This window comes from Typopeltis vanoorti, chromosome 8 (genome assembly GCF_054136105.1).
Source record: "Typopeltis vanoorti isolate ZY-2024b chromosome 8, IOZ_Tvanoo_1.0, whole genome shotgun sequence".
NCBI lineage: Eukaryota > Metazoa > Arthropoda > Arachnida > Uropygi > Thelyphonidae > Typopeltis > Typopeltis vanoorti.
In genome coordinates, this window is record NC_143556.1 from 17,222,255 (window position 1) to 17,244,851 (window position 22,597).

Consider the following 22,597-nt stretch of genomic DNA (forward strand, 5'->3'; position numbering starts at 1 on the left):
TTCCTATTTTGTCTAATGTGGGGTTTTCAATACAATTTCAGTCTCCAACTACTATGATGTAGTGGGCACCATATAAATATGGCTCCAATTCCTGGAAGAATTTTCGTCTAACTATTCCATATGGAGCATAAACATTTATAAACCTTATTACACATCCACAGTATTTCCAATTTATTGTCAAGATTCTGCCTTCTGCATGCCTTTGGATATTACAGAATGACCCATGGAGGGGGGCAAGAATAAGAACTATTCTAGCCCTGTTAAATCTTCCAAAGCTCCAATAAGAAAGAAGTGGATATCTATCTGTTAAACTTTTTATATCTGCAGAAGTATGTTTCTTGGAGAAACAAAAACCTGATATTATGGCGTAGCATAAGTTTCCATATAGTTCCTTGTTTAATTTGCATATGGAATTCTCATACATTTAATGAGGCAATGAATCATAGCATCTCCCTTTCTTCATTAAAGAAAGGAGATGCTATGATTATTGAAGTGTCACTTCTAAATTTTGGATGAGCCCGATGAGGTCTTTAATCTGTGAAGAAGCAATTATGTAATCTGCTTCTTGTAAACTGTTTTCCAGTTTTTTACAGTTGCTTTCCATTACTTCAATTCCATGGCCATCATTTTTGATTTGGAAGCTAGTTATTTTCTTTTCATGTAGATGGTAACTGTACCGAGAAAACTTTGAATCAGTAAACTTTATATTTTCTTTAATTGTTTTTCTTGCTTTCTCTTTATTAGTATGAGTTGGTTCTTCATAATCCATAAATCTTCTGAGCCTGATGAGTTTTCATTTGATGATCCATGGCCTTCTCCATCTTTACATTTTTTTATTAGTTTTTTTAAAAACTTTTTTTGTTTATCTTCAATTTTTTTTATTAATTTGTCTTTCCTTTTTGATGATCTAGTCTGCATATTAAGTTCTTTCAGTTGTCTTACTTGCTTTTCTGTTTCTTCTCCAGTTTCTCTTTGTAGAACAATTGAATGTTTTTTGCATTTCATTGTGTACCTGTTCAGTTGTTATTTTAAGTTCATTATTGGTAATTTGAACTGATATTCCATCAGTATTTGACTGGAAAAGATGCTCCTGCAGATCTGGAATTTTGGAGCTAATTTCTAACTGATCAACCTTTATTGAGGTCTCATCAATGGAAGCCAGACCCAATGATCTGAGGTACATCCTGGAGTTTTCTTCTGCAATTCTTCAAAAATTAACCTAGCCTTCTCACAGATCATTGCCTGAGTTACTGGATCTCCCTTCATCTGTCTTTCACTAATCCAGGTGATAAGCAGCTTTTCCATCCCTTCATTGATTGAAGATCTATTCTTGTCCGAAATCTTCATTGCACCACAGACACCCTAGCACCCATAATCTTCTCTCTCTGTTGCCAAAAACTTGCCACAGTTGACCTAGGAACTCCATACTCTTGAGCTACATCTGTAATTGTTCAACCTTTCTGTACTTTATCTACAATTTCTTCTTCTTCTCTATGCTCAACCAAGTGTGCTTCTTTCCTGAATTATTCCTCTGTTCACTTCTCTTTGGACCCATTCTTAAATTTCACTCAAAAAAAATAATAACTGCTGATGCACAAAATTTTTACTTTCTGAAAAATTCAGAATTGAAAATTAGCAGAAACAATACGAGCAAACACCAATGCAGCCAAACGAGAAATGACAAATTACAAATGACATTGCACAATTCCATGCATGTGAAATTCAATTGTCGAATTGCGAGCAACCATTGTATATGTTGTCATTTCCTGAAGAAGTAAAAACTATGTATAACCAACTTATAAGTTTATCTACCTAGCTGAACAGTAACTATATATATTCCTGTTTGTTAGTATGTTCTTTAACAATCATGTAATCTGATGTGTTACCTTTGCAGTATGTCCTCTCAACTTCAATTCCCTGTCCTCATCAGTTTCCTACCGTTCATTTCCATCAGTATAGTACACAGCTTGTGATCCCTTCTTCCCAAAGTACATCTTTACGCTTGGCCACATTAAACTGGCAGCCTTTACCCATACTGCTAGGTGATTTAAGTCTTCCTGCAGGATCTCTGCAACACCTTCATTTACCACTACTCTTTCCAGTTTAACATCATCAGCAAACAAATGAACATTTCCTGTCAGATCGTTTCCGGTATCATTGATATACAAATTAAACAATAGAGAACCAAGTACTGAGCCCTGTGGTACACCATTGATCACCTGCCTGCCATCGCCTGGATTCAACTCCTCTATAAACTACTCTTTGATATCTGTTCATCAGTCACCTTTTAATCCAAATCACCAGATTCATACCATCCTTATTTGTTTCAATTTATGCAATAGAGTTCTGTGCGGAATCCTGTCAAATGCCTTTTCAAAGTCTAGCAGTATCACTGGCAGCTATTTCCCTTATCCAACTCCATTGTCACTTTATTGTAAAAAGTAACCAGATTACTCGGGCAAGACCTACCCTTCACAAAACCATGTTGGCCCTTATAGAGTACTATTCACCCAGTCCGGAATTCTTTCACCAATTTCTCCAATACCTTAACTTGCACTCCTGAGATACTGACTAGCCTATAATTTGGTACTTCTGTCTTGGAGCCCTCTTTATGCAATGGGACTATTTTGCCTTCTTTCCACTCCATTTCCATTCCCAGTACTGAAACTTAAATTAAGCAGCTTGTCAGAGGAGCTGATAATTCCCTTGCACATTCTCATAATATACTGGTCGATGTGCCTTCTAATCACATGGTTATGTTCGTATTGAGGTTCTGCAATATTTTAATCATCTTCATTTTTTCAGCCTCTATTTTCTTATCAGTCAATGTCACATCTGGCATTGCAATATCACCACCTAGATGTACACACCTGCAAAATTTCTTCATTTATTACTCATTCAGTAATTGAACTATTTAGTTCTGTTACCTCCCCAGCAGCAGCATCACTTTTTAAAGTCATCCTTCCATAGTCATTCTGTCTTTTATTTAAATTAAGGGGATATTTAATCCCACATTATGTGATATCCCCTTGATTTAAATAATTTTTACATCGCCGAAGTGAAGCCTTTTGGCTCTTTATTTCATCAATTCTTTCTTTTACTTTTTACTTGCCACATAGCAAAAGAATGCTTAAGAGTTTCTTTTGGTCCTCGATAACCTTCAACTAGCTTCTCTCATAATTAGTTTTGGCCTTCCTTATCATACGTTACCCTTCTTGCCTCTGCCTTATTATTATTACCCAAGATCTCATGGAGTCAAAGACTCATCTGGAAGGTCCTTTTATCACACACACACATCTCATCATACCATGTCTTAAACACACTCAAACTCCTTGCAGACACCACACTCTCAGGCAAGGCATTCCAATCATTCACAACTCTGCACGAAAAAAACCTGCCTCTCGCTCCCCTACTCACACCCTCTTTATACAGTTTCCAGGGATGACCTCTGGTTCTCCCCTGATCTCCCACTATTCTCTGTAGAACTTCTCCACCATTAATCTTATAACAACCCCTTATCAACTTGTAGGTCTCTATCATATCTTCCCTCTTCCTTCTCTCCACCAGACTCTGCAAATTACATCTTCTCAATCTTTCCTCATACTCAACATTCCAGAGGTCAGAATATACTGTTCATGTGCTTGCAAATCACACATGAAAAGCCATTTCTATTCTTTATAATCTCTTCACAACCTTTTCTTTGTCTGCAAACTCCTGCTTAATGAATTTGTTTGTAGAGGCTTAAGTGCTGTGAGGACATCATGTTGGAGGCTTAATGGATTTTTTACAACACTCAAAAAGAATTAAAATAGAATTTAATACTTCCTATATTTCGTCCTAGTCACTAGGACATCTACGGGGATTACAAAAACAATTAATGTAACATGCACACACAAATCTTACAATACTAAGAAATATAGGAAGTATTAAATTCTATTTTAATTCTTTTTGAGTGTTGTAAAAAATCCATTAAGCCTCCAACATGAGATCCTGCTTAATGAAGCTATTCATTCATCTGACTCCTACATGATTTATCTTTCTGACCCTGAGTATACATTCTGATACTGCTTTCTTCAAAACTCCTTGACTACCTTTTATGAACCATCAACATCTATTCTTTCCAAATTCTTATGCTATGGCACTGCTTAGAGCTGACTCTTCAGCTTGTCATAATCACCTGCTTTGTAATTTCACATATACCACTTAATAGTAAAATTCTGCATGTCTGGCCAAGGTCAAGAATACATAATCACTTTCCCTAAGCAGTGGCTACATAGCTAGATTGGTTACTGTTAAGTTCTCTGATGCCATGATCATATCAGATTATAAAGATTATGAAAATGGAAAGTAAAACAGAAAGTATCAATTGCATTTTCAGTATTGAAACTATAGAACAAGTAACACATTTTAGTTGCTTAGAAATGTAATTTTTGTTATTTTTGTGGCTAAGAGGACTAAATTAATCGCATAAGGACATGATCAGATTCATTTATTTTAAAAAAAGTGCATTTCACACTAACGTTTGTATAATGACTCATTCATTATTAAACTACATGAATTAGAGCTTTTTTTATTTTTTCATATATACTTTAAATAATTTTCTTTTGACTAATTTCCATCGAAATAGTCCATTTAAATTGACCATTTAAATAGTCCATTTAAATTATTATTATTATTCAGGCCTCCATGGAGTCAAAAGACTCATCGTGGGAGGTCCTTCCTAAGAAACACAAAGTCTATCATACCACTCCTTAAACTCATTGACCGTTCTCGCTCTCATCACTCCATCAGGCAATGCATTTCATGGTTCAGCCACCCTCCATGCAAAGAACCCACTCCTCACCGTCTTGCTTACAGTTTCCTTTCGTAACTTCCAGGGATGGCCTCTTGTCATCACTCCTTACTATACTTAACATCCTTGTCATCACTCCATGTCATCACTTCAAATAGCGATCCTAAATATGATATTTTGCTAAATTTCAATTCAGTAGGAAATTATCATTTCAAATCATTATGCCATTTAAAAATTGTCTAATTATTGCCAAAAAAAGGGAAGAAAACATCTTGAATAATTTTTGCCAATAAAAATTGAATTATAAGAAAAATTATCTTATCAACCAGTTTTGAACCCAAAAACCTGTCTTGAAGCTAAACTCTCTCTGGATGATGACTAGAAGTGTTTCAACTTCTTTAAAAGAAGTGAGGGAATGGTGGTGGTCCAGTTCATTGGAGTAGCGCCCATGAAAATTCCTAGAAATAAGACATGCAAAAAGAGAACATCTGTGAGAAAGTGACTGGAGGGAGTTATGTGAGTATAGTGTTATCTTTTGATCAAATTGCCTCTTATCAATACCATCAACCAGTCACTGCCCCAAATGTGAGAATTGTATTTTAAGGTTGAATGGATTTGGGATTTATGAAGTTAGTGACTGTGTTGGCAAGAAGTAGGATTTTGAGGGAAAGAAGGCAACAAGTTTTTTTGGAAGCTAAGATGCCTTAGAATGTGATGTGTTTGTTCCTGGTTAGGCTAGATATCGTCAACTGAAGAGAAAAACCAGTCTTGGATGGTGATCAGGATATTATCAAAAGTAAGAGGGGAGGAGAAGGAAGATCTTTCTTCAGATAAATAAGACATAATTGTTGAACATTTATTTATCACTAGGTTAGACTATAATAGATTTAGTTTAATCCTTTATCCCAGTGAGAGCAAACAAAGTTTGCGCCTGAAAATATCTTCAGGACTAAATATAGTGTTGCACTATCTGGATAAGATAGTGCAACACTATATTTAGTCCTGAAGATATTTTCAGGCGCAAACTTTGTTTGCTCTCACTGGGATAAAGGATTAAACTAAATCTATTATAAAGACATAATTGTATTTTGATAGCACTATAATGAATTCCAAAATAAAAAAAAAATTTTAGCTCTCCAGTTTTACTCTACTTTTTTGTCCACTTCTTCAGGAGAGTTTGTAGATATAAGTTAAATTGAAGATTTATTATATCATATCTAACAGGAATCAAATCAAATCAGCAGTTGAAAAATGGTTTCTACTCCTGCATATCGAAACATGATGTGCATCATATCCAAGGTCTCTGTGTGTAATTTGGTGTATGATTTGCATTGAGTGTTCAGCATTTCTGAAGCTTACTTGAATATTATGACAAAGCAGTTATGCTCCATTTATCCATCTCTGTTTTCTGTCAACTCACGGGATTACCTTGATTGGTTGTATGATAGGCTAATCCAGATTTGTGTTTTCTTCTCTCTTCTGTATCATTAACATGTTCTGATATACAGATCTCTTCAGATTGTTCTGTTTGCTCTACATAATCTGCTGCACAAGCAGTGAATTTTATAATGATAATTACTCAACCTATATTCATCATGTTTATTTGTGAATGCATGTCATCTATATTATCCCTTATATCCCCTGGATTATAGCAACAACCAATTACATATTAAGTCCTGTTGAACTCTGTCTTCTACCAGATATTTTCAAATGTACTGCCCTCTGAATGCCTGTCCCTGTTATGTACTTCTGCTCTTTTTTTTGCCTTTAATTCCTCTATCATTATCAACCCCCATCTTGTTTCTTCTGTCCTCTCCGAAGATACTATGTCCCTTGTATTCTATTCCTATGACATATTATCCTCAGCATAAGCATTAGTGAGACAACCATGGCTCACTAATGCTTATAATTTTTGGCCAAGTCGTGCTAACCGATGCGAAAAACTCCTTTACCTTATTTCAATATTCCTTTCATCCCACAAAAACATGATGCATTCAACCTCCCTTACACAAGGTGTAAGAGAGGTTGAATGCATCATATGATCACTCTCTCACTTACCAACCACTAGGTTGCCTGAACCATGTTCACCTGCATTCTCCCTAAACATTCTAGTTCCCTTGACTTTGTACTTCTGAACTTTCACTGAATAACACTTTCCCAAGACTCCTGATGCCAAATCCATTTAGATGCAAGCCATCCACTTTTTATGTCTTTCCTTCCATCAAACTCACTTCACAAGTCAACAAACTCCACACCATTCCTCCTGCACAATCTGTGCAGTGACTCATTCGTAATCACAGCTCTGTCTCAGTCACAGCTTCCCTCTATCATACCGTGGCAACACTCACAACTTTTACTTTCCCACTTTTCTTTTTTTGCATGCACTAGCAAATTTTTCATGTCTTCTTGCATGCCACACATATCACCTGCTAAATCATTTGTACCAGCAACAATAAACATCTCCACCATACAAAATCCAATCCTTATTTTCATGCTTTTGCACTTTCATACTTTGCTTTCTCACCTCTTTCTTTCTCATCTGTGTCCTACCATCATCCAGGCAATTCTCCAATTACTCAATCTCAAGTTTTGTTCTGTGAAGAACTCCACATAAGTGGAGTTCTTCACTATCTTTTTCATTACCTTCTGGTCATTCTCTTCATTTTTCACCTTGTCATTCATACAGTCACTCATACTGCTTGCAACACTATGTCAATTACATTATCACTCATTTTGTATTAAACCTACCGCTATCACTCTCCTTACTCTCTTTACATTTCTGGCATTCCCTTATGAAGCACTTTCATCAAACAGGTTCTCCAGTTACATTATCCTTTCAAAAATCTCTTTTTCTGTGAAGGCCATACATTTTGCACATGCCGCAGCAAGTGTAATTATGCATGTTGAAATCACCTGCCATTGTTTTGTACATTGCTGCTATACCACACAATGCAGTATACAAGAAAGCAAATATTAAACATTTAAAAATCAGAAAATTAAATGCACTTCCCTTACAGTTAATCACACAAATGCTTATAAATATAGTGATGCAAAAAAAGAATGACTTAATTGATGCTAAAAAGACTTCCAAAAAGAATTTATAGTTTGGCACCGAAATTTACTACTTGCATTATCTTCTATGCCTCTCACAGTGAAAAAATATAACATATAGAATCCAGCTAGAATCCAGAGTTGGGTTGACAACAATGGTATAATCTTTGATGGACAGCATGGATTTGCTAAAGGGAGGTCGTGTTTTAGTAATCTACTTACTTATTACAATAAAGTGACTGCTTCCTTGGACAGAGGAGAAGGATACACAGTAATATACTTGGATTTCGCAAAAGCTTTTGATAGAGTGCCTCATGATAAGTTGACAGTCAAACTAGAGCAGATGGGGTTGGATATTAGATTAGTGCATTGGATTGGAGACTGGCTATCTGATAGGTATCAACAAGTTGTGTATGGGGGTGCAATATCCAGGAAAAGGAAAGTCACTAGTGGAGTGCCTCAGGGATCTGTTTTAGGGCCATTACTATTTAACTTGTATATTAATGATATTGGCGAAGATTTGGATGGAGATATTCAGTTGTTTGCAGATGATGCAAAGTTGGGAAGAACCATAAAGAGTAGTGAAGATGTTGTGGCCTTGCAAGAAGACTTGAATAAATTGAGTGATTGGGCAAGCAAATGGGGGTGTGAGTTCAATGTTGCAAAATGTAAGGTTTTAAAATTTGGAAAACAAAGATGGGATGCAGAATTTATGCTTGGTAAGAATATATTGTTGGAAGTAGAGGAAATAAGAGATCTGGGAGTGATAGTGGATAAGGATCTAAAATTTAGGGGTCACATCGCCAAAATTGTGAAGACAACACAAAGACTTCTGGGAATGATGAGGAGGACACTGACGTGTAGAAGTAGGGAGATTCTTGTTCCATTGTATAAGGCTTTGATTAGGCCACACATGGACTATTGTGCCCAGATTTGGTCACCTGGTTTTCAGAAGGATGAGGAGATGTTGGAAAGGGTCCAAAGGCGACTGACTAAGGTAGTTTCTGACCTCTGGAATGTCGAGTATGAGGAAAGATTGAAAAGATGTAATTTGCAGAGACTAGTGGAGAGAAGGAAGAGGGGAGATATGATAGAGACCTACAAGTTGGTAAGGGGTTGCTATAGGATCAATGGTGGAGAAGTTCTACAGCGAATAGTGGGAGATCAGGGGAGAACCAGAGGTCATCCCTGGAAACTGTATAAAGAGGGTGTGAGTAGGGGAGTGAGAGGCAGGTTTTTTTCGTGCAGAGTTGTGAATGATTGGAATGCCTTGCCTGAGAGTGTGGTGTCTGCAAGGAGTTTGAATGTGTTTAAGACCCGGTATGATGAGATGTGTGTGAGATAAAAGGACCTCCTAGATGAGTCTTTGACTCCATGAGGTCTTGTTTAATAATAATAATAATAATAATAATAGCATGCTTATAGCATAAACTTGTAACATACATATGACAATATAACAATACTTATTGAGAAGTTTATTGAATGCTTGTTATATTCACTTGCTAGATTCATAGCAATAGGCAATTGTTATTACCTTTCCAAAACTCAGGGAAAGATCCATCCAAAACAGTTATTGTTCTATCATCCATACTCTGGCAGACATTGGATCAATTGGTCTGTTTAGAAATATCTAAATCAGATTGTCTGAATGTAAAAAATGCATTCCTGAAACTGAACACCTGGTTTCTTTTTTTTTTTTTTTTGATGCAGCCTAGAGATAAGATTCTAAAGGTTCTTTGAAAGTTGCCTTTCAAAAGACCTTTATAATTGAGGTCTTTTGAAAGGCAACCATAGCAAAGTTGATTATTGCTCTTCATGGGCTCCATATAATAGAATGGATTTGGTTTTTTAGCAGAAAAAGTGTTATATCCACTTTTACTGAAAATGCCATTTTCACTCACATCCAGAGTTAAGGATGGGATATAGTATTATCCCAGCAGTAACAGAAACAAGTCCCCCCCCCCAAGTCCTGCTATGTTGCCTCACCGTGGCAGGGGGGGTGGCCCTGGGCGGGATGGGTGAAGCACGTCAGGAGTATCATTACTCCTGGTAGGGCCTCCGAAGGCATGAAGGCCATCCCACTTTGCCCAGCTAAATGCTAGCAGGCGAAGACAGAAGAGGAGATTGGCACCATCTGTCTTATTTTTACTACCCATTAAACATTCATGGCGAAGGACTTAACACAGCACACCATGCCAGCTCGGACGTCGCCCAGTTCATCAAGGTCCTCATTGCCATTTGAGGACCTGGGTCCTCATTGCCATTTGAGGACCCAGCTAAATGCTAGCAGGCGAAGACAGAAGAGGAGATTGGCACCATCTGTCTTATTTTTACTACCCATTAAACATTCATGGCGAAGGACTTAACACAGCACACCATGCCAGCTCGGACGTCGCCCAGTTCATCAAGGTCCTCATTGCCATTTGGTAGCAGCTCCAGGGGTGGCAATGAGAAGTTAGCGACTGGAGCTACAATGACTACTATTACTGACAAAAAAAAATAATGGAAATACTGGATCCAGATTCAGACTCTGCAACCATTTAATGACTGGAACTTGGAATATTAGGACTCTACTACAATCAAGCCAACTCAAATTACTACAGCACGAAGTAAAAAGATATGAATGGACTGTTATGGGACTTTGTGAAATTCGATGGCCCAAAACAGGAGAGCTAACAACAGATGGACATTTGCTTCTTTACTCTGGATGTGACTACAGCGGTAAAGAAGGTGTCAGGTTTTTGATACACAAATCATCATGAAATTCTGTCATGGAATTTGATCCTAATAGCAGAATTGCTCTAGTCTGTATAAGAGGAAAACCCTCAATATCACCATCATACAGGTCTATGCCCCAACCACAGCCCATGAGGACTCTGAAGTAGAAGAGTTTTATGGTCAACTTAATGCAACAATCACCGGAGTGAATACAAAAGACCTTTTGATTGTACAGGGCGATTGGAATGCCAAAATTGGAACAGACATCAGCAAGGATTATCTTCCATTTGTCGGACTGTATGGCTATGGGGAGACAAACGAAAGAGGTTTTGAATTGATCAATTTTGCCTCACAAAATGAACTTGCCATTACTAACACTCTCTTTCACCATAAACATTCCAGAAGATGGACATGGACTTCCCCTGATGGTAAAACACACAACCAAATTGACTTTATCCTTGTAAGCACAAGATTTAAAAACTCCATCAACCTCACAAGAACCAGATTATTTCCTGGAACCGACATTGGCAGCGACCACAACATGGTCATCACAATTGTGAACATGAAAATGAGATAAATATTACCTACAAAATCAACTCGTAAAAGATATAATATAAAAAAATTAAAAGATCCCCAAATAAATATACTATATAAATACAAATTAAAACAAATTTTTGACACAAGCTTCAAGAAATATAATAATATCGAATCTAAAACCAAATACTTTTCACAAAAGATAACTGCAGCTGAAGAAATCATTGGATACAAAAGGAAAATAAATAAACCATGGATAACCAAAAATATTTTGGACCTATGCGACGAAAGAAGATATTTGAAATCTCATATTAATAGCGGCGATAATAGAGAACAGTATAAAAATATTACTAAGATTATTAAAAAAGAAATCAAACATGCTAGAAACTTATGGATATTAGATGAATGCAAAAATATAGAAGAGGACTTAAATAAAAATAATTCTAAAAGTGCTTTTCAAATTATCAATAAGTTAACCAAACCTTTTACTGCATTAATTGGAGCATAGAAGATGAAGATGGAACTCCTATCACGGACAACCAGAAAATAGTTGATAGATGGAAATGTTACGCAACCAAGCTTTTTCAAAAGGACCCTCAACTGACTGACAATATTTTGAACAGAATTTTGCCAGGAGGTTTGGAGGAAGGAGATTACCCGATATTAAAAGAAGTCATTACAGCAGTTAGCTCCTCAAAAATAGGAAAATCACCCGGAATTGATGGTGTTACAATGGAACTGATATGCAAAGGAGGTGACATCATCATAGACACCTTACTAAATTTATTCCAGGACGTATGGAACACAGAGACTTGGCCTTCTGATTGACGGACTTCTGTCCTTGTACCTATTCCTAAAAAGGGAAACAGCAATAAATGTAGCAACTACAGAACAATAAGCCTTATTAGCCATTCAAGCAAAATTCTGTTAAAAATACTATTGTCAAGAATTGAAAAGAAAATAGAAAGCAGACTATCAGGTGAACAAGTGGGTTTTTGGAAGTCCAGAAGTACAATCGATCATATTTTTACAATACACATTCTAGGCGAAAAATACATAGAACATAACAAAATAATCTTCACAACTTTTCAGACCTTCCAAAAGCTTTTGACTCAATATGGCATGAGGCATTATGGAAAATTTTAGAACATTATGGTATTGACAACAAAATCATTAGGATTATCAAATATCTTTATTCCTCATCTGATATGAGAATTGAAATTAAAAATTACAGCAGTGAACTGTTCTGGGCAGAACAGGCGGACAGGGATGCATCTTGTCCCCTCTTCTTTTAATTGTTTTCTGGAATATGTCATAGATAAATAAATAAATTTCGTGTGATGATACTGTGTTTCCCCTTTTTACGGGAGTTCACAGTACCATCTAGTCCCCCCAAATTTTATCTGGGCTCCAGAACCGGCATAGGCTGACGAATCAGACCTATGGTTGGGTCAGTATTCCTGACTGTAATCCGTGTGTCCTCAGACCAGTTGCCTGCTTGCAGGATGAAAAACACCAGATAAACTGGCGGAAAAAACCCTGCTGTCCATTCCCAAGACCGGCTAACTTGGCTGTGGCTGAGGAAGATCCTTAAGCTCCTCATGTCATTGACGGGAATCGAACCTAGGACATTCCTTCCCCAGGCATATGGTTGCGAAGCGCAAAACCACTAGGCTAACTGCGCAGACATGTCATAGATGAATCTCTTTATGAATATGACACTGGAATAGCAGTTGGTGGACTAAAAATAAATAACTTGCATTTTACAGACGATATCGATCTTCTGGCAGAAAGTGAAGAAGAATTACAAGAGATAACCAGCCGCATTTTTGGAACATTAAAAAAATATGGATTATACATAAACGTACAAAAAACAAAAACAATGATAACCTCAAAATCAGACATTGAATTCTTAAAGATACAAATGGCAATAAACAAATTGAGAATGTATACAAGTTCACTTATCTAGGAAGCACGTTGAGTTAAGATGGTCGTTCAAAAACCGACATTAAATACCGAATTGCTAAGGCAGTCATGAACCTACAGAAGTTAAAACCATTGTGGGGAGATAACAGAATAGCAATCACAACCAGACTAAGACTAATTGACACCTTGGTGAATTCTATCCTCTTGTATGGTTGTGAGGGCTGGACTTTATTGAGGGAAGATGAGAGGAGACTCCTGTCTTTTGAAATGAAAACTTACAGAAGACTTGAGAATTTCCTGTACCGCTCACGAAACAAATGAAAATGTCCGAAAACTGATCGATTCAATAGACGGGAGAAGAAGGGAAAATATTCTGACAGTCATCAGAAGAATGATGAAATGGTTCGGACATGTGGAAAGGGCTAATGGCATTCCAAAGCAAACACTAGAAGGAATTGTTCCAGGACCAAGGGGCCGACCTCGATTAAAATGGACTGATAACATCAAAAAATGGACAAATTCCTCCCTTTCTCAACTGACATCAAGAACAAGAGACTGGGATGATTGAAGGAGGCTAACAAAGCATATCACCTACCAGCCATGAATGACCCAATGGTCCATTTAGGACTACAGGAGAGAAGAAGAAGAACAGAAACAAAGTTTAGGACTCATATTTGACAAAAAGTTTATCTTCCGTGCATGCATTCATTTATGTGTGCAAAGAAGGTAGACTTCATGAATGCCTACTTCACTGATGTCCTCATTCACTCAAAGCTTGATTATGGTGATTATGGGTCATGAGGCTATGCCTCTACAAGGATCCAACCATCCAAGAGTACTTACTCTTGGATGGTTGGATATTAGCCAACACAAATAGGTACTAGTGCATTGTACGATCAATCACTATTCAGAGCTTTTGTCAAAGCAAATGACCGCTCTCGTTTTGGCAGAAGCATTTGCCACTTAACTATACCTTAAAAATGGCATCTTTGCTTCCCCATCCTATGTGGCTGGCAATTTTTCCATACATTGGGAAGCTCAATATGACACACATCAGCCTGCTATTTGTCTCTTTGTTATGCATGAAAGAGATTATACAAGATCCTGGTATTAATGTAGATAATATCATCCCCACCGAACATGGAAATCTTCCCCCATGCCCTTGCAAGGTTTAACTCACATTGCTGTCTGTTAGTCTGTTTGTTTATTTCATCAGCCTATCTGCAGCTGTTTATTATACACAGAGTGGAGTACACTGATTTCTTACCGGTCTATACAAATAGCCTGAGATGAGTCTGGTTTTGGATCAGCTGTAGTTTTTCCTGACCACATCTCCAATTAGATTCCATTTAAATGTAGTAAGTGTATACTACTGAGCTGCATGCCATACAGCTTGTGCCAGCACATAAAAGAAAATTACTATCAATAACATATGATTTACACTTACTCACTAAATTCTTTACAAGCAGTATGTTTTCTTGTGTTCAATCCGCATTCAATACTCCATCATTTTTTAGTTATTCTTTTAAATAATGGCTCTCGTAGACAGGCTTATACGTTGGTTATGCATTTTCTAAATCACTTAGGGAATTGAACAACGTAGATCCGAATATAAATTAAATTATACTTTAATAAACATTTCCGATATTTCGGCAACGTCACGTTGCCATTTTCAAAAGGAACTTACAAAAAAGGCACGTGCACTCAGGCACTACTACACAGTAACTGAGAATGAAGATATGAAGCTATCGTTCTCCTAGAAGTCCTGATGGTGCCCTCTAGCGGGCTAAGTAGGTGTTCTTGGTCGTTGGGCTGAAGGTCTGCTGATGTATGCCTCCCAAATTTGGGGCAGTCACATGCAACCAAATTTGTTAAGGTTTGGGGAGTTTCTTAGGACCGAGGCTGATTCCATAAATAGTCTTTCGAATTTGTATTTGCTATGATGGCATTTAGTTTAGATTTTTGTTGTTAGATCCTCAACCACATTGATTCAAGGGAAATGAGATTGCAAATGCAGCTGCTAGCTTAGCTCAGACTTTCTCCATAAAACCAAAATTAACCTATCAATGGCAGTCATCATTACAGGAAGCACTAACAAATAAATTGCATGAGATCAAGCCTGAAATTAAGTGTTGGCACTCTAATCCATGTAGGAGGCTACAATCATCTTGCATCTGATCTGATCATAAATATCTTTCATGTTTGTGTACTCATAAAAAAGTATACACACATGGTGCAAAGACAGCTAAAGCTGTGCATAGCCTTAGCTGTCTTTGCACCATTAAGCTTCAAACCAGCCAACCAGCAGAAGGATCATATGTAGAACACAGCATGAGAATGCAAGTCCTGGATGATGTATAAAAGTGTAGCAAAGAGAGGGGAGGGGTGAGAAGGAGATTTTTTATATGGAGTGTGAAGGGGTTCAAGTTTCAGTTTAATAGATTTGCTCACTGCATATGATTGCCCAGAATGAGTCTGTTGAAGCTATTGAGGTTTGTTGTAAAATTCTAGAGAATAATAGGAGATAATTTGAATATGAGGACACATCACAGAAGATTCAAATAGGCTGGTGCTGAGTAGAGAAGTGGGAATGTCAGTTGTTGCTAGGTGTCAAGCTTTGTACTTTGGAGGAAATGGATTGCATTGTTGCTTTATTGGTGGAACTGTACTCCAAGAGATGGCATAACAATTTGTGAAAATCACCTAGAGGATCATTACAATGGCGATGAGTCACACTCGTTGTAGGATGTTCTTCTGTACTCTACAATATACCTGTCACAACTCACCTTGAACTCCTTTAGTGTTGGTGTGCTCACCACTCATGCTAGTAACTTGTTCCATCCAGTTGGAATAAGGTGATTGGACCTTTTAAAGCATTAATCAGGCTGATTCTGGACTACTATGTGCAAATCTGGTCTCCTCTATATCTAGGAGAGAGAAATGCTAGAGAGGATTCAGTGTTAAGTAACTCGGATTATGTCAGAGCAGTGGGATGTTGAATATAAGGATAAGTTGAGAACATGATTTATATTGCTTGACAGATAGAAGAGGTGATATGATTATGACATGAGTTGGTGACAGGAGCTTATCAAATAGATATCGGAGAAGTATTACACAGGATGATAGGTGATAGGCTAATCTTAGAACTGTATGAACATTGTGAGCAAGGAAGTGAGAAATATTGTTTGCATGGAGAGTGGTTAGTGACATAGAATAAATTGCCAGCATGGGTAATGAGCAAAAAATATCAATGTAATTTTGTATCCATGAAATCTAATAACTATTGCTCCCATGATTGTTTTTCTGTAATAATTAACTTTTTTTTTTGCACACTTGAATCTGATACATTAGTGATTTTGTGGTAACGATTTAAATACTTGCAGAACCAGCAAAAACTGACAAAAATTGCAGGATAAAATTTAATGTGTCTTACCTTCTTTTCCTTTGACTTAGATTGAATTTCCTCTGCCTACAAAAATGCTACCGACAATAGTGATTCATAAACTTTAATAATCTGAAGGTCCCGTTTAATTTATTTTTGTAGGACCGTCTAAAGTCTGGAACTCAGTAGGTATGGATGGTGTTTTTTTGGTTGGGAGGAAGGGGCTCAATTCCTGTTTAGAATGCAAAGTAATCTTTATAAGAGCTTTAAAGTTGGTCATAATTAACTGTAATGCCAAATGGCACAGTATCAGCAAGCAGCTATGAAATAGTCTCTGGATTTAAACATTTTTCAAGGTGGTTAATTGTGAATTGGTAAGTAAATTTTAGTAAATTCATGTACCTTACCAACCGCCCTACAAGGTGATATAACCAGGACCGTCACCAGATTAGATCGCACCCTGAGGCAAACAATTAAATATCGCCCCTGATGGATTATAAAACAAAAATATAAGAAAATCTCCAATTGCTATTTTGTTTTTATTACAAGAGAAACATTAATGCAAAACGATTACATAATAATAATAATAAAATGTTTGCTCTACGGGTATATCGCACAATAAAATTGTTTATAAGCTCTTCTAAATTTAAATTATAAGCTATGTCTGCCTCTATCGATATAGTTGCTAGATAACCAATCTTTCTTGGATCATTGCTATTCGCAAATAATTTTTAATCAGTTTAAGATTGCAAAAACTTTTTTCTGCACTTCGCAGCGACAGCGCCTACCACAATATGGCTGAACAAGTGCCCTTATTAAGCCGCGCTGTGAGGCAAGCTGCCTCTATGCTACACCCTGTCGACTTTACTGGATATAACTGATAATTGTGTGCCTCTAATAGTGTCCTAACAGTGTATGCAAAATATCTCAAAACCCGAAGACTGCCATAACCTTCTGGCCTATGTACAAGGTAAATAGAACAAAGAGCTAGAGGATTAACTTACTGCTAATCTTAGGAAATGGTGATATGCTGCAAAGTATGCAACAAAATAGCCATTGATAACAAAACTATTATAAAGTGCTTTAACTGTAACAACAACTATTATATTTGCTGCGCAGGACTAAGTGAAAGTCAGTACAAAAAAAATTATCAAAAGATAGAAAGCAGAACTTGAAATGTATTCCATGCAAATTTTGGGAACAACCAAGCTCACAGCAGTCAAGTCCTTTGTCCCAAACCAGTATGCATTCCAGTGCTTGCAGGCAAATGAATTGCTCTGTCCTGACACTAGTGCAGCTATGTCCATTGCTAATTTAACAAGTGTGATATGTGACTGAAAACTTTTGCTGAATATACATCTGCCAAAATAGACGAGTTTCTATACATGATAGTTGGGCTAACAGAAGAAATCAAAAAACTTAAAACTAAAAATACAGAACTGGGAAATTCCAATTTACAGTTACGTTATGATCTTAAATTAATTAATCGAACTGTTGATCTCAGTCAACAAGCCATAAACAGAAATTTGGAAATAGTAGGTGTCCCTCAAGAGCCCCATGAAAGCATGTATGAAATAATAAAAAAGATTTCACAAAAAATTCAGGTGGATTTTAATGAGAAGAACATCAAAGCAGCCCACAGACTCCATAATGCACAAAATAACAAGCCAAAACATATTATTGTAAAATTTAGATCTAAGGAGATGAGATAGATGACTAGATGAACACAAGAACATAAAATAAAAAATAAGTACTCGAGACATAAGTAGTAATTTTTAAAGACGGCAAAATATATTTGAATGAACATTTGACTGAGAACATGAAGCATCTACTGTATGCAGTAAAAAAATATAAAAGGATAAAGACTATAAGTATCTCTGGATCAAGAACGTTAAACTTTTCATTAGAAAAGATGACACTTTGCATATATGGAGGATAAAGTGTGAAGATGACTTCCAAAAACTAAAAATAACGAAAGAATCCCTGATTACTTTGCGATGGATAATGAGAACATGGATATAACTGCTATTGAAAATAATTGGTATAACTGCTTTTGAAAATTGTATAATTTGTAATGACACAACAGAATTAGGAAGATTTTTATATTTCAATAATGAACCTATTCTAAAAATATTGCATTTAAATAGAAGTATAAGATAAAATGGAACATCTAGAACTAATATTAGATGATCTAAATTATAATGTAAATATTTTAATACTAACAGAAATATGGATAAAGGAGCATGAAGCTAGCCTATACTATTTATAAGGATTTAAAAATACTATTACTGTAGGGATTATAACAGATCTGGGGGGGATTAATGCTCTTTGCTTGAAGGCATTTAACTATTAAACACATTAGCAATACAAAATGGAAATGCTGAGAATGTTAACATTTACTTTGAGAACTACAATTACTACATAATAACTATTTATAGATCTCATTCTTTTATGCCTTATGACTTTATACAAGAACTGGACACTGTACTGCATGACATCGATTATGATATTGTTATCATAATTGGTGACAAGTAGGAAAAATTGATCTGCTAAGTGACACTTTATTCTCTCAATTTCATAGATATATTAGTCATGTATGGCTTTGAGCAACATGTCCCGATGAGGGATTTCAATGATTGTGCTTCGTGTTTGGATCATATGATTGTAAGATCATAAAGTCTGACTAAAATCAAGATAGCACTGGTAAAATAGCGATCACTTTCCAATCGCAGTAAGAATCCATCTACAGACACAGAACATGTCAGTGTCCCTATAAGAATAGATTCAGATATTATAGGACCAAGTAAGCCAAAAATTGAAAGCCAGTAACGGCTGTCTCTTAGCAGATCAGTATGTAATGAATTTTTGAAATGTGAGGGTAGTGCCAAAACAGTGGAAATTCGTAAACAATATACTGGGCAAAAATATCAAAAATATCATATAACTATGCTTCAATCAACGACAGGTATCAGACTGATCTAAAAGAATGAGGGTGACTAGTAGGGTCCCACAGGATTCTGTGCTTGAACCACTCCTGTTTAACTTGTATGATGTTCCAGATGATCTAGAGGGAAATGTTCAATTATCTGCAGATGATGTTAAGGTCAGGTGAAAAGGGGGATTATTTCTAATATAGAATCTTGCAGGCTGCCTTGAGTAGACTGATTATATGGGCAAATGTTAAATGAATGTCAGTTTAATGTTGCTAAGTGCATTTTGGGTTGAAGACATTGCAGACTGAGTACTCTGTTAATAGGTATTTGCTTCAAGTTGTTGATGAAGCTAGAGACTTAGTGATAATAGTGGAAAGTAGATTAATTTAGAGGCTATATTCGAAAGGTGGGTAAGACATCACATTGAATAACTGCAGTGTTGAAAAGAACACCAACTCTATAGGGATAAGGAAATTATTCTTCCACTTTACGAGGCCTTGATAAGGCCGCATCTGGTCACCTAAATTCCACATTGGAAAATATCTAGGATCTGCTAACCAAAATCATATCTGGCTTGTGGAACTCTACATAGAGTTCCACAAACATAGAAGAAATCACTCTGAATGAGTGATTTCTTCAAAGTTTGAGTGATAAGAGATAGAGGAGGGATGATAAAAATGGGAAATTTTGCATCTCATGGCTGGTGGAGGACAAACTCAATGTCATCCCTTGAAGCTGTGTGTGTGGTCAGAAAGAATGTGAAGTTCAAGTTCTTTTCATGGCATGTGGCGAGTGTATGGAATAATTGCCAGTAAACATTATCAGTGAATGTTTTTAAGGAGAGATATGATAGGTATAGGGAACTGCACCTTCCATGGCCCTTCCTCAGTGACTCCTTGGAACTTCCAAAATAATAATAATAAATTAGTCATAATGAAGATGCTCATGTCACGAAAAATTCTAAGAATAAATAAAATCTTTACATCAGTAATCTGTGTTCTATTTTTAATCTAGTTAAATGTGCAGTTCTCCATGGTTAAGGTTGTACCATCCTGCTGGTTGTCATGAAAGGACTTGAGTGCCATATGCTATGCACTTAAATGTCTTAATGAGCACTTATTGTGTAAAACTTTATCTTTTATTGCATGTATTGTTCATTGATTTCAAGATTTATATTGTTAAACTCAGCTGTTTATTTTCTAGGCCGTGATTATCAATAATGCCTGAACAGCTGTTGCATACATTTTTAATGGTAACTCTTAGTGTGATGTGATTCATCATATTTGACCTTTGAATTTAATAAGCAAATAAAACTCATAGCTCTCCATTAATGTAGTCATACAAAAGATTTTTTTTTTTTTTTTAAAAATTAACTGTTCTTTTCAAACCTTTCTTTTTCTCACATTCACACACACATACATGTATATGCGTACATGCACACATAAATGGTAATCTGGTTTGTCATCAAATATTTAGCAGTAACTAATAATTAAATCATTTCAATTGTTAAGTTACTTTTAAGTAGTTACTAAATTTTTAAATTAATAATTTAAATCTCTGCACAGATTTGGTCACTGGGTTTTCATGGTGATGAGGATACAGAAAGGGCCCAGAAAAGATTCAAAAAGGTGGTCAGTAGTCTTTGGAATGTGGAGTACGAGGACAGATTGAGAGAATGTAAATTGCAAAGCTTCATGAATAGGAGGAGGAGGGATATGTTTGAGCCATATAATCTAGTCATGGGTTGTTATACTAAAACCAAACTCCTTGAAAATCCAGACTGGCCTTTCCACCTTAACAATAAGGAAGTCTACAGGAAGCTACAGATTTAAGGCTCTAATATAGAACATTCCTGGAACCCAATCTACCTTGGTGTGACTCTCGATCGCACCCTCTCTTATAAAACACACATTATATGAAATAGAAAAAAACAAAGGCAAAAGTGAATGCAGGAAACCATTTACTAAGAAAGCTTACCTCCTCCAAATGGGGTGCAGACCCTTGCACATTGAGATCTTCTGCCTTGGTCCTTTGCTATTCTTCTGGTGAATATGCTTTCCCAGTATGGTCCAGATCCTACCATGCTGAAAAACTTGACCCAGCATTGAATGAAAGCTGCTGCTGCTTAATTACAGGATGCCTGAAACCAACACCACTAAAAGAGTTGTATACTTTGGCTGGTATTGCACCCCATTCAATTCGAAGATCTGCATTCTCCGCTGACAAAAGAAGCAGACAAATGAATGAATGAATGATGAACGCTATCCACTATTCAGCCAGACCGCAGTGCCCCAAAGACTAAGATCCCAACATAGTTTCCTGGCAACTGTTGAAACACCTCAAAACCTCCCAGAGACAAGACTTCAACAGTGGCTTGCACTATATCCTGAAAATAATACTGGTATTCCAACAGCCGAACATCTTCCACATGGTGCCCACTTGGACTGGAATACTTGGAAAAGCCTCAACAGACTGCGAACGACAGGACACTGCAAACAAAACCTCATTAAATGGGGCTACCTCACTGGCCAACAAAACCCCATTCAATTCGAAGATCTGCATTCTCCGCTGACAAAAGAAGCAGACAAATGAATGAATGATGAACGCCATCCACTATTCGGCCAGACCGCAGTGCCCCAAAGACTAAGATCCCAACATAGTTTCCTGGCAACTGTTGAACCACCTAAAAACCTCCCAGAGACAAGACTTCAACAGTGGCTTGCACTATATCCTGAAAATAATACTGGTATTCCAACAGCCGAACATCTTCCACATGGTGCCCACTTGGACTGGAATACTTGGAAAAGCCTCAACAGACTGCGAATGACAGGACACTGCAAACAAAACCTCATTAAATGGGGCTACCTCACTGGCCCAGATAATTGTGAGTATGGGACAACCCAGTCCATGGAACACCTTCTTTCTTGTCCCTTTCTTCCATCATTCTGCACAAAATAGGACCTTATATCCTGCACAGAAAGAGCAGTTGATTGTGCAAGATACTGGAGGAACATCTGACCATATTTATATAAAAGTTACGTATAGTTTCCTTTTTTTCATATTTAATTATTATTCTGTGTATAATTCACCTACCAAATTTAAGCTGTTCTCATTTGTAATGTATCCTAATTTGTTGTAAATAATGTTGTACCACTTGTGTTTAGATACAAAATAAATAAAATGAGTGGGTTGTTATAAAGTTGACATCGAAGAGATTTTTCATAGAATGACGGGGGGGTGTGTGGGGGGTATAACAAGAGG

The 22,597-nt window shown here is 36.7% G+C and overlaps 1 protein-coding gene across 6 annotated transcripts in view; it reads left to right on the forward strand.

Annotated features, from left to right (window-relative positions):
- LOC150103765 (dynamin-like) overlaps positions 1-22,597 on the forward strand; it is a 519,391-nt gene that overhangs the window by 13,271 nt on the left and 483,523 nt on the right. The window lies entirely within an intron of this gene.